Below are 18,108 nucleotides of genomic sequence, written 5' to 3'. Positions count from 1 at the left end.
CTGTGCCTGTTCCTCTAATGCCTCTTGGAGTTTAAAGGTCCCATGTCATGCTTTTCTGGTTATTACCCGTCTCCTTGTGTGTTATGTAGCTTTTTATGCATGTAAACGGTCTGCAGAGTCACAAACCCTCAAAGTACACCCTGTAGCGGATAAAACTCTAACACAGAAAAGACCTGTCTATGCTGCCCCAGAACGCCTCGTTGGAGATTTCTCTTTTTCTTCCTGGGTACAGTGACGTATTTGGGTATAGTGATGTAACGTAACGGAACAATCCGCTGAGCCGCTACGTTACGTCCGCGGAGCCGTTACGTTAAGTCCGTGGACCAATCCGCAGACTTCCTCACACACACTCAATCTTTTCTCAGCTGCAGCTCCGCCGATTTCTCCGCTTGAGACGGCGGAACGTGGCGAGGCTGTGAGTCTGTGTGTGAGCACACACACAAACTCCAAGCCAGGCTGCGGGTGTGCGTGTGTGCTCGTGCTGGTTTCGGGCTGGGTTTCGTTGTGTCTCGCTGTCTCGCAGCTCACAGGGAGGGGGGGCAGGAGCTCCAACAAGCCATTTAGGACAGAGATACTATACTACACAGAGATGCTGTATGAGAAACCAATGTGAGTTTGGAAAATTGCACAATATCAATCTATTTTAGTAGACCTCAACAATGGAATTATGATCAGTAGAAATGGCCATGACATGGGACTCCAACGTCTATGTTTCCCAGCATAGTACAAAACTGGTGATGCTCCCAAAATCCCAAGAAATATGTTCCAAGGTTTCTGTTTTAGGATTGGAGGGGTCAAAAGGTTAATAAGACAGAAATTAGCAAAGTTCTGTGCTTTTTGAACACACACAAACATTACTTTTTTGGTTGAAATTATACTTACCTACAACCTGTCGCAAGGTTGTTCCAGATAAACATTGCTTCGTCAAAACAAATTCAAGGGAAGCGAAACTTGGACAAGCACATTTTTAGCGCTCAAAAGGACAGAAAAAGGTGGCTATATAACACAATATATTAAAGGTGTTCAGCTCCTGTAGGCAGGGTGAAGCGGTTTTATGTTTTCATAAGGCATCTCAAAGGGTTGCTAGATCATTCCGAGTAGTGGCTACATTATTTTACCTATTGGAAAGAAAATAAATCATAAATCTCCTGCCAAAATGTTTTCAAAATGTCTTCTCTCTTCATGTTTCTCTTTTCTCCAGCAAAGTACTGAAGAGTTATACATACAAATCTACTTTATGTTGAAGTGAAACATGCTGAGACACGTGCTGTGCTTCTTTGTAAGTGGTGCACAAGACAAAAAAAAACTTGGATATCGACCATCAAAACTAAAACACTTAAATCCCGACTAATATAGCTCTGGGAGCGTGTTCAGCTCCTGCAGGCAGGTGAAGCAGGTTTGTGGTTGCAGCCTGAAGCTATTGCATAAAAGCCTCCCACACCAGGAAACAGTTCCTCTAGTCCGACACTAGATTTTAAATAATGAAATAATGACCAATACAAACTGGTCTAACCTTAATTAAGGGACGCTGCAGGGGTTCTGTCCAGTTAAAGAGGATGTGACAGAGCCATTTGTGCAGGGTCTTTTTTTACATGATGATGCCGCAGAAGTAAATTCATGGTAGCAGAGACCTGCCGGACAGCCTCAATGGTGGCTGTGCTCAACGCTGCTTGTCGTTTGACCTTTGACCTGAGATGTCAAACACGTCCTGAGAGCAGGTTTTCATACGACCTCCCACACCTGTCCCGTAAGACAGAGGCGGCGTGCTCCTTATCCCAGTGGAGGCATTTGGGTGCTGACTGGGGAGTGTGGCACTGTAACCTTGTGAAGCACAGAGCGTTACAAATCTGCTCATCTTCTTAGCTGTAAGATCCTCAAAAGCCTTCATGCTCCTCTGGCTCCTCTGATAAGAAGGAAGACTCTTTTACACATTCTGTTAAAAGATTGATAACTAGTTTGAAGTCTAGTTAAATCAATATTTTTACCATCATAATTTATAAAATTACACTTTGCAAAGACTTACTTTGGCTTTATGGAGCTTTGACCCACAATTTACTGTTTTGATTCCCTCCCAACCCTCTGATGTGTGTCGTTGCATAGAGGCATGCCACCATATGTGTGTTGATGGATGAGTGAGAAGCTCACTGTAACATGCTTTGGATCAAATATATTATCATCATTTACCAATTGCTTAAATGAGAAACAAATGTTATTGGTATCGGGTATTTCATTTGTATTCACCTGAATTCCTGATCACAGCGTTTACACCTCTGCTGTTCCTAACACGTTTTGTGTTGTTTTACCAGAAAGAGTGAGTGTGTTTCTGAGGTCTCACAAGTGTTTCTTGTGTGGATATATAAAAGAGATAACGCTGCTCTACTGTTCTTACTGTGCCTACATTAATGCACATGGGATTAATCACAGCTGGAGTGTAATTGTGACACTGACTGGCCTTATCCCTGCCAGGCCATTATTTAATTGGCAAACCAAACTGCATAGAGTCAAGTTGAGATCAAACCACCGCACTTTTGGCACGTTGTGTGTGTGTGCGTGTATGTTGCTTTTGTATCGGCACAATGAGCCTCTCCCTTTGAATCAGAGATCAAAATGGCAGGAAATAAATCCAGATTATTCATTCTCGATTCATGAACGATCCCCGGCCCAGAAGAGGCAAGGGAGTGGAAATAAAGGGGGCAAGGGCATTTACTTAACAAGGTCAGATTCATTTAAATTCTAATTCAAATCACTTCCTTCTCAGGAAATTGGGGCTTACAAAGTGAGAACTTTTAATTGTAGGTAGTTTGTAAAAATTGAAAAATAGAAAACTACAGAGCAGATGCAGCTGCAGAGAGATAAGAAGCCTGCAAATCAAGACTATCAGAAGGAGTGAAGTTTAACATTTCAGATGTTAATAAGGCTCCGGTTTGCAGCTCGGCTTAATTAATTCAAAGTGCCAAGATGACTAGTATTCATCTTTCCCCCAGCTCTTCTTAAACCATGCATTGCTGGGGATCAGGCAGCAACTGATAGCTAAAGTCGCAGCACAAAACACAGACTGTGTGTTTGGCAGCGCAAGCCCACACATCCTGCTCACAGAGTGGACACAGGTGGGCGATGGTTTGTGTTTGTATAACCAGCTACTGGAGAGGAGAACCTGTGAACAAGCAAAATGGGAATACCCACACTGGGTGCTTCAACACCTCGACCTCTGCTTCGCTCACTGCTTGTCAGAAAACACAATAATCTCACTCCTGGAAAAAGAAAAGATTGTGTTTCTATTGCAACAGCTTAGGGTTGGGATTCAGAAGCGAAATATGTTTGTGTGTAATGCACTGAGTCAATCCTGCGAGAAATAGTATCTGGACTGATCCCGGTCATTCTTGGATCAGAAGCAGAAACTATGTGAATTTGCTAGACTCAGTCACTAATGATCACTGGCCAGAGAGAGACCAGTGAAGAAACATGTATGTAACAATTTCTCCCTTTAGCAGGTGTTTTGTTAATGTTACTCTGCTGTTTCACCCTTTTATTTCACCAAAATGAGCACATACACAGCGTTGAAATTCTGTTGGTGGGACATTTGGAGATCTAGGAAGAATCAGTAGTTGCAGCTCAAGGTCACCTACATTTGTTTTCAATGTCCTGAAGTTTGAAACCAATAATGTAGTGTCCTAATATATTATATTTATGTGTGACAACTTTGAATGTCAGTTAGAGGTAGGGCTGTGCAATTAATCGTATTTTAATCGCAATTACGATTTTGGCCTGCCTCAATTACGAAAACAACATAATCGAAAAAAACAATTATTTTGCTTTGCTAGGTTGTGACAGTGCACGGCAACATATATGATCTAATTTATTTGTATTTATATATGTTTATTAGCTTGTGGAAGTGCGCTCCAAAATATTTGTTGATCTTGTTTATTGGTATTTATTATTTTGATGTTATTTATTTAAATGTATCATTTATTTAATTTATTTTTGTATTGGTTTTTCAGTTGAATTATACGTTCAGGGTAATCAACAGTTAAAAAGATACTGTTCAAATTTTTATTTTTATTTGTTTTAAAGTTCAATAAATGGAATAACCGTATTTAATAATCGTGATATCAATTATTGACCAAAATAATCGTAATTATGATTTATGCCATAATCGCACAGCCCTAATTGGAGGTCTACTTGTATTTGTTCTACGTTGGTTTACGTCCACATTTTGTTATCAGTATCAGTTTTGTAAACTTGTTTGGGTCCACATTGTAGCTAGCCCGCAGTTGTTACTATTTTAATGGAATGTGCCTCGGCTGTTGATGTTGTAGACCAAGTGTGTGCAATTCAGTCTGACAATATTTAAAGTTCAGTGATTGTGGTTCATAGAGAGATTTAGCCGTAAAAATGTGTGTTGTGTATGAATTGGGCCCTGGAGCCGCCGCTCACTCGTCCTCTCTGGGATGTCTGTAAGAACAGCCACTGTGCGCCCTTGTTCTCTTAGCCAGGTGTAGCGCTCTGCGTTTGCTGCTAATCTGAGGCATTCGTCTTCATTACAGCGCAGCTCTCAGGCTCCACTGTGGAGGAGACAGTGAGAGGCAAGGAGGTGTTGGAGAGGAATGGTGGACCCTGTGATGAAGGAGGGCCACCATGGTGTGATGTTTGCCTTTTATTACCTGTTATATAAAGTCTCTTAAGGTTCATCATTCAATGTGTTTGTTCCTCCAAAATCACCTCAACTACAATATGTGAAATGCAACGTACTTCTTGTCCACTGATACCATCATCATGGTCATGATACCTATTTTCTAATAATATAGGATTGCAAGCTCTGATTAAGTTCCTTATCCATCTGCTGTTTACTTATATGTATTATTATTCATCTAAATAATCTTTTAATCTTTAAAATATCTGAAAATGGTCTCCTACAGCCAAAATCCTTACGTCTCAAAACAGTCCAAAGTTTACCATCACATAAGACAAAGAAAAGCATAAAGATGTCCTATTCTAGAAAATATACATGGTATTCATGCTTAAACAACATCACACAGCTATGCTAACAGCTCTGTGAAGCCGTTCACTTTAAGCGCACGATATCAGTCGAAAGAAACAAATGCATTTGCATTTTTATCAACTTAGAGCATTTTCAATCAGCTAAACTGATGTTCAGACAATTAGATGAGACTGTTCAGACATTTGAGAGATTCAGTACTCCAAGATCTAGTAGAGAATTATGATCTCATGAATGTATTGAATGTTGGAGCCACGGCGAGTTATTCCTTTACACAATCCAAACTGTTCTTCTCCCAACAACGATTATAGAAAAATGTGCTTTCTTTGTTTTAAACCTAAAATGGATACCACATTTCAGTTTGGCCTCCCACTGCTGCTGCCAATCACCACAGATCACAGTTCACACATACCGCCTCATGATTTTATGTATAAGCTTGTGGGAGTATCAATGTAGTGTACATTCATGCATGTGAAAACACATGTGGGAGTTTGTTGTGTGTGTGCTTTTGTGTACTTTTACATGATGTTTGTGTATTGTGTAGAGCAGGATGAGAGGCAGGCCTGAGATAAAAGCAGATAGCAGAGCAGCGCGGAAGAGAAGAGCCGGATTAGTCTCGTAGTCCAATCAGATAAGGATTACACCGCTGCAGTATGCCCACCCAGGCTAATGTCCCAGCCCCTAAAGTGGCATGACACCGTATTATGACACACGATCCACTGTGCATCCAGCTGCATGGGCCGGCTTACAGTCAGTCACAAGTTCAGAGTGGATGGACAGTATGGCTGTACTGAATAATTGAAAGCTTCCTTTATAACGGTGGCATTCAAATTCTGAATCAACATTCAAATTATATGCAGCTTTTTGCACGTCTATTCGAGATAGATAAAGATAAAGCTTCACTAATATTAGAATTAGATTCCAGTGGTGACTGTGAGGATTGTTCTAACTCCTTTAATACCATGAATCACTTCATACAAATTGAGGAATTTATTTGAGGATTTAAATCTTTTTTATATTGATGACGTCATAAAATAAGATGATTGACATTTAAAGCTTCATACAAAAACTTTAATAAAAGCTTTAAACGTTAAAAACAACCTTAATGAAAAACTAAAGTAAGGGGCCTCGCCGCCACTTGTTGGAGTAGAAACCGAGCCTCCGTCAGGATGCTATCACTACTCCCCCCTCAGCTGATAGCAGCTAAAGTGACTGAGCTCCATTGCTCTGCACTGTCACTCTGCCCTGCAGCGGGCGATGGATGGGATTCATTTTGCCCTCCGCTGAGACTGCAGACAGTCACTACCAAACACAAGTGTTATATTGGTCTCAATGTCGCCCTCTCTATTGCCCACTAACGCCAAATTACAGGCCAGACAATACCGGATGAGGCTGAGCCTGAAGATGGTTGGAGAACAGTTCAGGGCTCTGGCCTTCAGTTGTATTACTGTCCGGGTTAACATGTGTTATAATTCTCCAGTTACACGGACATGCATCAACAAACGCTGGTACCTGGGTATCAGTGTAGAGTTCATTGATTGTGTTGTAAGTGCAGCCTCAGGTCTGTTTAGGTTTGATAACAGTGCCGTTTCACCACAGGAAACCAAACTTTCGTTGAAAAAATAATCTGTCTATAATGATAAATGGACTGCACCATTTGGGGTTAAGTATCTTGCCCAAGGACACATCAAGATGTTGACTGCACAGGCTGGGGATCGAACTACCGATCTTTCGATTGGAGGATGACCATCTACCTTCTGGGCCAACAGTATTGTATGTTGATATATTCACAGTAAGTGTTTAATGACATACTGTGGGTGATGTCTCATTATTTACATCATTACATTTGGAACAGTATTGTTTGCAGGGGACCAAAAGCAGTTAAAAGCACACTACCATAACCTGACAGAGCCAGAAGGAGCTGGATTGTTGAACATTAACAAAACCATTATGGAATTATATCAAACTTGAAGTCAATAGAGGTTTAAAGTAAACACATCGATACATCATTATGATCCCGCCCCCTTTAAATTAATAATCATGTCTTGGTGGAGCGGCATTCAGCTGTCCTGAGCGAGTCTGAGATGAGATGGACAGTAGACGCAGATGTGATGGCATGGTAATTGGTTTAGTGTATGATTAATGGCTCAGATGGCTCTGGTCGATGGGAGAGTGGCTGTAGTCTTTGGTCGCACTCTCCCATAAACGCTGTCACCCGCTGAGCATGGAGACCCTCCCCCTTACCCCTCACAGTCTAGAGTAAGAGCCTCAGCTATAAATTAGGAAAAAATAAAAGCATTAAAAGTGGGGACATGCGTCAAAGAGGAGCAGCGTTTCACTTACTGACATAATAATTATCCCCTCTGACCCCTGACACATCATTTTCATTACAGCCAACAGCACTGCATGTGTGTGTGTGTGTGTGTGTGTGTGTGTGTGTGTGTGTGTGTGTGTGTGTGTGTGTGTGTGTGTGTGCGTGCGTGCGTGCGTGCGTGCGTGCGTGCGTGCGTGCGTGCGTGCGTGTGTGCGTGCGGCTCTTGCCTTGATTTACAAATGTTATTTGTAGCTGCTGTTGGTCCTGTTGGGTGGGGTCTATCTTTATCCTTCATGACCAGAGAACAAATCAATCCCAAACACACCCTGGGCTAGTCTTTGTGTAAGCACACTGTGGCACCACAGCTCACCAGACCATGATACAACTGACAGTTCACTGCCTGTGTGCACATGCATTTCCAATGTTGTCAAACTCCTGTAACTCCACTTATTAACATTTAAAAACAGGATATTTGTTGGCACAGAAGCTTAAGTATCACACCTAAACTCACTCACACTTGTTGGCTTGGAAGTGTGCTCTCTGCAAGCAAGCGATGTTTGCAGATGAAAACAGCTTGTCAACAGCATCAAACAACTCCAATTTCTGACCAACTATGGCAGAAATCTGACGGTTTGGAACAAAAAAAAGAAAATGTTGCTTTCATTTATTTTGTTACATATTTTGGGTAGTTTGAATAGGTACATTTCCATCAACCATAGTACATAATGAAAAGGATGTTAGGGGTTTTAACAATCCAATACCTAAACAAACAAAATAAATTCTCATTGTTGTGGATTTGAGAAGTGCAAACATACAGGTTTTTATTATATTCAATTTAAATGGGAGAACCAACAACACATTTGAGGAGTCAACCTTGGGCCATGGGGAATTATAATTTAGGGTCTAAGATTTTATAAACAAAAAGCCTAATTGAAAATATTTTTCACATTAGTTGACAATGTAAACAACCAATGACAAACCGACATGTAAACTGACCAAGCTTTATAAGCCACTGCAATGCTCAGGTCGGAAGTCAACAGCAAAAGTGTATCCACTCTGGGTTTTCATACTCCACAAGCAGACTCTCCGCTGCTGTTTATCAAACTAATGTTGTTCCCTTGAAAATGTAAAGTTTCCATATTAAAGTGGCTTGAATAACCACTCGATTTTCAGTGAGATTGCACTTTGATTACATGGAATTGATCCTCTTACAATGAAAGTGTAATTACCAGCAGGCCAATCTCTGATTCCATCACAGCAGAGCTCCTCTCCGTTCCACTCCACCGGCTGTATCCTTAAGCTGTAGAAACATCCCGAAGACACCCTGTATTAAACGATAATTAACTGCAGATACAATCCATTCATTTTAAAAGGAAGGTGCGAGTCACCTTCTTCTTTTATTCCTGCCATGGCATGGAGAAAGTACAACAATCTGCCTTTTGATTAATTGGTAGTGTCCATGGTGCAGCTCATTTTCAATTTATTACACCGTATTTGCTTTGTGTCAGAACGCAGCCTAAACACACTGCATCATCTCAGAGTTGGATGAAGGAACAGGAGAAGAGTTAGGAGTCTGTTTGGTGGCTTTAAACCATCTGAATGTACCACCGCCTGCTGATAATGGCCCTAATGCTAATAGCGATGATAATAATAATAACACTAATGATTGTTTGAAAGATATATCAAGGCTAAGGAGTACTTTAACTCTAATTTATTGTCTCTTCTTTTTAATCTTCTGGTGAGACAAAACCATGTAGTTACACGTTGATTAATTGAGAAAATAATCAGTGCTTTAATCAGCAGAAAATAACAGATTCTGTCATCCCAAGTCAAAACCTCAAGGCATACAGCAGAAGTATCATTTGTTTTGGCATGAAATGTAACCTTTGCTGTGATTAATTATTATTCTCACATTGTTGATTGTATATACATCAGATAGAATAGCTTCTGTGACGCAGTAGCTGAATGGTAACAATGAACAGAGCTGAAGAGAAGCGACAGAGATGTTCCCACTATATGCAAAGTTCTTTTAGCACCCAGTGGGAGAGCTGCTGATGGCTCCTATAGCGAAGCTGGGGGTTACTACGAGGGGCCGGGTGCAGGACGGAGGAGGAGGCTCAAGGTAACGGCAGAAGGGAAGCGTCTGAGCATGACAGATTGAGAAGAGAGCAAAGGGCAAATGTAGAGGGCAAGGAGGAAGTAAGCAGATGCTTGATGTACTTCTGCAGTGAAGTGAAACAGCTGGTCTGAGAGGATGAAGGTGATCCAGTCCAGATGGCTTAGCAGGTGTGTCTACATTTAAAGTGTATACTCAAGGTTTTTATGGTGCATTTACAGATCAGATGTTTGATTTGTTTTCTGTGCAACAATGCAAAGAAACTAGACAGCATTGTAATTTCAGACAGAGATGTTCTGAGTGAGTTACAGTTTAGGAGTCTGAGACTGTAACAGGTGTTGATTTGCTCCTCTCACCTGTGGCCTCTTCCCTTAGCTTTCTATCAAATACAAAAATAACTTGTTTTTTATGATTTTGTTCATAAACCAAAGTATTGGACAAATTAAAATCATGACCTGAAATAAAAAGTCAGAAGATCAACTTATGGTTTATATTTCATCCTCTGAGGAACATGAATGGGTGAAAAAATTGAATGGCATCCATTGTTGTAGAGATATTTCAGGACGGACGTGGAAGACAGACTCAGCATCTTTAGCCATTACCGTTTTGCACAACACATGTGTTTATATATTTTCCTTTCACTTCCATATTTAAATTTCCGGACTGATTTTGGTCAAATAAGACATTTGAAAAAAATTAACCATGTTTGTTGTCTTCAGAGCTATGGCATGTCCTTTGGCGTCCATGTTGAAAGGCCTTTGTGACTGCCTGTCCTCTCTTGAGGACATCAGAGCTGCCTGTCAGTGTGACGCTGCTCAGATGGTCATGTTTACTGCACTCCAGAGTGAGTATTTACTGCAGTCAACAGGGCTGGCAGACCCCACTGTCACAGCAAATGGTGCTGTTGGGAAAACAAACAGTTGTAATGAGACTGTATCTGTCAATTGAGACTGCTGAAAAGCACAAGAGAGTGAGAAAGAGATGAAAGGTTGTCACATGACGACTTCTTTGAAATGGTAAAGTTTATTTTATTTCGGTGAACCTTGGGTGGATTTTAAACAACTGAACTTCACAACCATTTATATTTAACAATTGTTTTAAAGGGGCCTAACTTGAATTGATTTGGACACTGTTTGTTCTATCACTCACATGTCTTGCTGGAGCAGCTTGACAGAGTGAGCTGGGTGCTTAACCTGAAGCATGATGATTTAATAGGCTTCCTACTGGAAATGATGTAAACCTGGTGTCTGGGAAAGGCTGACACGCGATTATTCATGTCTGTGAAGGTGCGTACTGTGACTCTTAGACAAAGCATTCAGCAAACTGCTGACTATGCTGCTGATATTTTGCCGGGATAAAAGAGACAACGCCACGCTAATCTGCGGATCAGAGCGAATCAGGGAATTTGTCAAAATGAAGTCGCCGCTGTTATCATCGCTACATCCTGATGTAGGCGAGGATAAGGTGTTGCTAAGTCCACTGAGGAGGATGATGTAATTTCCAGGCGAGCATGCTGCCTCTCTCCTCCCCCTCTCTTCTGTCCTCTACGTGTGTGTGCACGTGTGTGTGTGTGTGTGTGTGTGTGTGTGTGTGTGTGTGTGTGTGTGTGTGTGTGTGTGTGCGTGTGTGTGTGTGTGTGTGTGTGTGTGTGTGTGTGTGTGTGTGTGTGTGTGTGTGTGTGTGTGTGTGTGTGTGTGTGTGTGTGTGTGTGTGTGTGTGTGTGTGTGTGTGTGTGTGTGTGTGTGTGTGCCTGTGTTTTCGAAGAGCAGTAAGGAACAGGATGAATTTTTAATGAGCAGCAGCGTGGCTTCCCTTTGCTCTCTCAGATCGCTTTCCAGGACAGGGAGTCTCTCATGATCATAGCAGCATGCACACAGGCAGCTCTGGGTGAGAACACACACACATACACACCAACACACATGTATGAAGACATTTTCACCTGGAAATGACTGCAGATCTGAACCACACATGCATGCTTTTTTCTCTTTCCTCTCAGCAGTGTGACACATAGGCTCTGACTCACAGTTGTGTGTCTGTAATTGGCGTGTGTGTGTGTCTGTAATTGGCGTGTGTGTGTGTGTGTGTGTGTGTGTGTGTGTGTGTGTGTGTGTGTGTGTGTGTGTGTGTGTGTGTGTGTGTGTGTGTGTGTGTGTGTGTGTGTGTGTGTGTGTGTGTGTGTGTGTGTGTGTGTGTGTGTGTGTGTGTGTGTGTGTGTGTGTGTGTGTGTGTGTGTGTGTGTGTGTGTGTGTGTGTCTCTTTAATATGTCATGCCGTGACAGGCCGACGCTGTGTCGGTCTTTAGGATGACTGCATGAACGAGTTGTGAAAATGCATCTTGTATTTACCCACAGTGCTCTTCATACTGCCCGCTCCGGAGGGCAGCTCGGTCACAGAAGTCAGAGCACAACTTGTATTAAAGGCTGTGAAATGAAATAAAACAGAATATGACAAACTACATGGCTTCCGCTCCCAATACACATGTCTGCATTGATTACTGGACAACATCTAATCATCTTTGCCCTTCATGACGCCATGCCAGTTTGAGTTAAGACAATAAGACAGAAATAATTAGCAAAACAGTTTGTATAATTACGAGAAATTTGAAAAAATCACATAATTTTCTTTTAAGACCAACATATAACATTCATAACACCTCCTTATAGTGCTTATTGTAAAGATTTTTCTCAAAACCAGCCTCTAAAATGCTTCAGTGCTATTTCTTTTATTATACAAACAGCCAATATTATTGCCCTGATGAATAACAGTATAAATTCAACTAAAATAGTATTGAAATCAGAGAATACAAAAATGGATTTATCCTTTTTGGGACACCCGTAAGCAATTTCTTTAAATTGAAGTGCTGCAGATACAGTTTGAGTGACGCTCAAAATAAGGAGTGATATGTCTTGGTCATGTGTGACATGTTTTGTCTAATAACAATAATGTCATGATAGTGTTGATCATGCTGGCTTACTCACAGAAACACAACTCTCATAAAACACCTGCTCATAAAGTTGTTACAGCATTAGTATGAGTAGTATAAATCCAGCCAACACAAAGCAACATGTGTGCATCCTTCTGTTTTTGTGCAGACGATTGATGCAAGTCAAATATTAAGATCATACTAACTACAAGAAACCAATTTGGAAATAACAGATATGTCAGCCTCCTAGTGACAATATTTCCCACTCAAACTTCAAAAGTGTTGACAAACTGTTTGCACCGATTCTGCCAGTTACTCCAAAATATATTCCATAATTCCCACTAAAGTAGCTCGTTTAGACTATATCAATTACAATAAAACAAGACTTGTAAAAGGAGCATCTCTGAGCGGTGCTTGAACCCCCGTTTTCCTGTTCTTCCTATTCTGAGCTGGTTTTTTTAGTGAAGAAGAACCCTAAATCCCAACATTGCACAGTATGTTTGAGCTTGAATTGAGATTTTTTTTTTGCACAATAGTCATAATAAAATAATATTTGGTTTTTGTCTTGTAAGTAGAATAAAGTCATTGTTGCAGTTAATCGACTAAAACAGTGACCTTGCTTATTGACTCTTCATCTAGAAGATTGTCTTTGTTTACGCCTTTTGATTAACCCGTCATACTGCATACATTCCTTTAAATCAACCATCACCAATGCTGTACATACAGTATACAGTACAAAATGGACTTGCTGATCGCTGTACATACTTAATTTCTCTTAATTAACTATATGAAGTCAGAGAAGCTCTTAAAATGTGATACTCGAACAGCAAATGTAGGTCATACTTCTCCAACCGTCAGAAATGGGCAATACGCAGAGAGATGGGCTTGTCACCACTAACCACATACAGGCTTAATTAAAATGATTACCCAATAGAATTAAGTGAGGATCACACGGCTTCTCATCTCCTCTAACCGGACCCCCCTTCTTTTTTCAGGGGCCATGATATTACATTTCCACAGAAGCTACATGGGATTTAACTGAGGAGAAAGACACAGGAAAGGATGGGAGGAGGAATGAAAAAAGGCAGGGAAGAATTGGCGGGGAAGAAAACTGTGTTCAAGAGGACACTTGTCTAATATGAGAGGAAGGGAGGGGGGAGTATATGGGTGGGTGGGGGGGTAGCACAGACACACAAACATACCCAGCAGCATTTACATATGTAATGAAACAGGGAAATGGATGAATGCATGCCTCCATCCATCTAGCCATCTTGCGTGCCCTCCCTTTGCTGCCTTCCCCTTAAACTCCCCCTTCTTTCCTTCTCCCAGCATGCCGCGCTGCTCGCCGCTGCAGCAGGGCAAGAGATGACATGTGGACACTCAGAGAATTGCCAATCGCCACCGAAAGAGAGAGGGGGAGAGAGAGAGAGAGAGAGAGAGAGAGAGAGAGAGAGAGAGAGAGAGAGAGAGAGAGAGAGAGAGAGAGAGAGACTAAGGGGAGGCGGTTTGACGCATCCAGACTGCATCCATTGGCTTTTTTTTTCCTACATTAAAGATTAGAAAAAAAGAACTGCAGAGAAGCACTACACTGAATACTGGATGTATCCCCCCACCGCCTCCCCTATTCAAGTCTCTCCCTCCTCACCCCTTTGCTTCTCTGACCCTCTCACGCTGCCTCACCCTCTCCCTCCCTCTCTCTTTCTCTCTCCCTCACATACTTTCAGCTCAGGAAGAGAAATCAATAGCCACAAATTAATCATTCTGCCTTGGGCAGTCCGAAGGAGGAGGTGGGGGGGGGGGGGGGGGGGCAGAGAGCACGTTGTTTAGAGAGCAAAAGGTATTAAGAGGGATTTCTCAGGACATTAAACATTTGGGGATTTTGGGACAGTGTGCACACCAACCCCTATTATAAAAAGTGAGAGAAATGCTGCCATAGCTGTGAAACTAATGTTACAACTAAAGCTGTAAACTATAGGTTACTTACGTAACCCCAGAGCTCAGAGTAACATGAAGTGAGATGTCTCACTATGGGATGCGCGTCAACGCGTATGCAAACAGAAGCATCAATCTCAATACGCCAATCCTGATTGGCTGGTGATCTTGACGTCTACGTCAGGGAATCCACCCACCCTTTAAGTAGCTTCCGCTATGTCGCAGCGTCATTCAAAATAAGCACCTCTTCTCGCTTCGCCTTAGCAAGAAGGGCCGTCTGGTGAGACATCTCACTTCATGTTACTCTGAGAACTGGGGTTACGTAAGTGACCTATAGTTCTCATTCATAACACTCCGTTCGATGTCTCACTATGGGATATTGAAACTCCCGTATTGCTAGATATGCTTATCTCAAAAATCACCAAAACAACCAGAACTTAACAGGTAGAACCTTGTCTCAACACGGGGCCCAGCACTGCGCGGGCCACACTTGGAACAGAGACATCTAGCCTGTAAAAGCGGACAAAAGTGAGCGGTGAGGACCAGCTCGCTGCTGCACAAATGTCTTGGATGGAAACACCCTTGAATAAAGCCCAGGATGTAGCCAGTCCACGAGTAGAATGAGCACGCAGGCCCGTTGGTGCCTGCAAACCCTGACTCGTATAAGCCAGAGCAATCGCTTCCACAATCCAATGGGAGAGCCGTTGCCTGGTAACGGGCTTGCCCTTATGAGGGTTAGCCCAGGATACAAAGAGTTGGTCATTGCATCGAAACTCTTTTGACCTTTCCATATAGGTGCGGACTGCACGGACTGGGCACAGCAAATTCGGCCGCTGTTCCTCAGAGGAACACAGTGGCGGAGGAAATGCCTCAATGTCAATGGGGGTACATGAGCCAACCACCTTAGGTACAAAGGCAGGGTTGGGCTTCAGCAACACTCTCGTTTCCCCCGGGGCAAACTGAGTGCACGAAGGATGTACAGAGAGCGCATGAATGTCACTGACTCGCTTGGCAGATGCCAGAGCCAGTAACAACACTGTCTTCAGTGACAGGTGTTTCATGTCAGCTTCTTCCAGGGGTTCAAATGGAGGTCGAGTGAGCCCATCTAAAACCACTGCCAAGTCCCATAAGGGCACCAGTGACCTGGAAACAGGGAGGAGCCTGCGAGCCCCTTTCATAAAACGGCAGACCAAGGGATGTTGGCTAGCCGTCTTTCCCTCAAAGCCCACACGGCATGCAGCAATAGCAGTCAGGTACACTTTGATCGTAGAGAAAGCTCTGTGTTTATCAATCAGGTCCTGTAGAAATGACATTGGACATTGAAAAGAGATGTGTCCCTTTTGAAGGCACCACTCCTCAAACACCCTCCACTTACAGTCATAGAGGGACCTGGTGGAGGAAGCTCTCGCACTCTGAATAGTGTTTATCACCTTCTGAGGGAGTCCCACTGTATTCAGGTTATACCACTCACGAGCCAGGCCCATAGTGCCAAGCGCTCTGGGTGTGGGTGAAAAATCGTCCCCCCCGCCTGAGACAGTATGTCCCTGCGTAGCGGGAGCTGCCACGGCTGCCCGCACAGCAGCTGATATATCTCCACCAGCCAGTACATTGTAGGCCAGTGTGGAGCTATTAGGATCATTGTGTGGCGTTGTTCTCTCACTCTGGCCAGAGTTGGGGGAATCAGAGCCAGGGGTGGGAACGCGTACAGAAGGACCGGAGGCCAAACGTGCGCGAGCGCGTCCACGCCTAACGGTGCGTTTGAATCGCGCATTGAAAAGAACAGCTGACATTGAGCGTTTTCTTTTGATGCGAACAGATCCACCGTCCGTAACGCACCCACAGCTGACTCACAATTATTGGATGTAGAGTCATATAGTGGTGCACCTCTGGACAGCAGATCTGCCCCGAGGTTCATCACTCCTGGTACGTGCGTCGCTCTCAGAGAGAGGAGACGTCCGCAGCTCCATAAGATCCGTTTGCGTGCCAGCATGTGTAACTGGAGAGAACGCAAACCCCCTTGGCGGTTTATATACGATATTGTGGTCGTATTGTCTGGACATGATGTCCTCTGAGAAAAGGCAAAAAGCGTTTCAGGGTGAGGAACACCGCTAAAAGCTCCAGATAATTTATGTGTGACCGTTGGAGGTCTCTGCTCCAGAGACCCCTCACGGATCGACCTTCGTATATACCCCCCAGCCCGTCAGACATGTGTCTGTGGTGACCACCTTCCGCGATAGGACAGCACCCATAGGCACGCCCCGTACTAGAAAAGTCGGGTGCAGCCAGTGGCGCAGTGCCATTACGCATTTCATAGTGACCATCACTCTCCGTGCGCCATGACACACGGGGTCCAATCTGAGGGCAGCTACCCAGCGCTGAAACTCCCTCATGGGTAAGCGTCCCAGTCGTACCACCAGAATGGCTTACGCCATGAGCCCCAGCAACCGCAGACATGATCTGAAGAGAACATATTTGCGTGGCTGGAAATGAGCGAGGCAAGCCCTGAAGGTTTTCACTCTCTCTGCTGACAGGCAGGCTGTAAAGGGCACCGAATTCAGGCGTAGGCCCAGGAAGAGTACAGTCTGGGCTGGGGACAACATGCTCTTTTCTGTGTTTATTACGAAACCCAGGTCGAGCAGGTGTTTTACGAGGACATTCGTCTGCGTAATAGCCTCTTGCTCCGACTGTGCGAGAAGGAGCCAATCGTCCAGATAAGTTGCCAGGCGAATAACCTGTTGTCTTAACGTGGCTATCGCGGCTTCCGTACACCGTACAAACACTCGTGGGCTGAGAGACAGACCGAAGGGAAGTACTCTGTACGAGTCGTAACAGACACCCTGAAAGGCGAACCTCAGATATTTCCTGTGTGGATGGATAATATACTGGGATGTGGAAATACGCGTCTTTCAAGTCGACTGATGTGAACCAATTGTTTTGGCGCACGAGACGCAACAGAGATGTGTGAGTGAGCATTCTGAATTTGCATCTTTTGAGATATTTGTTCAGAGCCCTCAAATCTAGTATAGGCCGAATCCCGTTCCCTCCCCGTTTAGGAAACGAGGAAATACTTGGAATAAAAGCCGCTCTGACTCTGTTCGGAGGGTATTATAGATATAGCCTTCTTGTCTAGTAGCGAGAGAATCTCTTGCTCCAGAATATGGGCCGACTCTCCCCGGGCTTGCGAATGCAGAATGCCCGAAAAGTGAGGGGGGGTGACAGCGAATTGGAGTCTGTAACCCTGTGCTATTGTCTTGAAAACCCAAGCAGAATCTGTGAGCATCCTCCACTTTTCGCTTCTCAAAGCGAGTGGAGATGTCACATCCCTGTCGTCTGCCCTCTGTGTCTTTATTTGTTGTGTTATGGGGCCCTCTAGTGTCTGAACACGGTGGTACCCCAGGTTGACAACCCCGGTCGACACTGCGCATGCGCGTGGCGGTGAAGCCTTCACAGCCCCGTCCATCGTCCGCCTTCTGAGAGAGGTAGCAGCCACTCTTAGAAGGGGGGTAGACGTCAGACTGTTTATTGTTTTTATTGTTTTTCTTTTCATTTGTATTGACTGCGCCCTTGGCTTTAAGCCTGGAAACGACAGTGGAAAATGATGTATTAAGAAACAATAGTGATGACATGTGTTTGTGTGACTTAAACGAGCAGCGGAGCTTGCTGTCTTTGATGTTAAGTCCATTTCCCTCGTGGCGCGAACCTGAGGATGACGTTCTGACATCACTCGAGGTGGCGGGAAGATGGGGGCATGGTTGCACCCCGGAAACACATGAGCATCTAACACTGGAACGTGTTCTGGAGCTGGAGAACAGGGAACTTCCAGCTCT

General features: G+C 43.6%; 1 protein-coding gene across 1 annotated transcript in view; it reads left to right on the top strand.

The window, feature by feature from the left end:
- cacng2a (calcium channel, voltage-dependent, gamma subunit 2a) overlaps nucleotides 1–18,108 on the top strand; it is a 63,871-nt gene that overhangs the window by 2,110 nt on the left and 43,653 nt on the right. The window lies entirely within an intron of this gene.

This window comes from Pseudochaenichthys georgianus, chromosome 8 (genome assembly GCF_902827115.2).
Source record: "Pseudochaenichthys georgianus chromosome 8, fPseGeo1.2, whole genome shotgun sequence".
NCBI lineage: Eukaryota > Metazoa > Chordata > Actinopteri > Perciformes > Channichthyidae > Pseudochaenichthys > Pseudochaenichthys georgianus.
The sequence above is the reverse complement of the archived record's forward strand: the minus strand, read 5'-3'. Positions and strand labels throughout refer to the sequence as shown.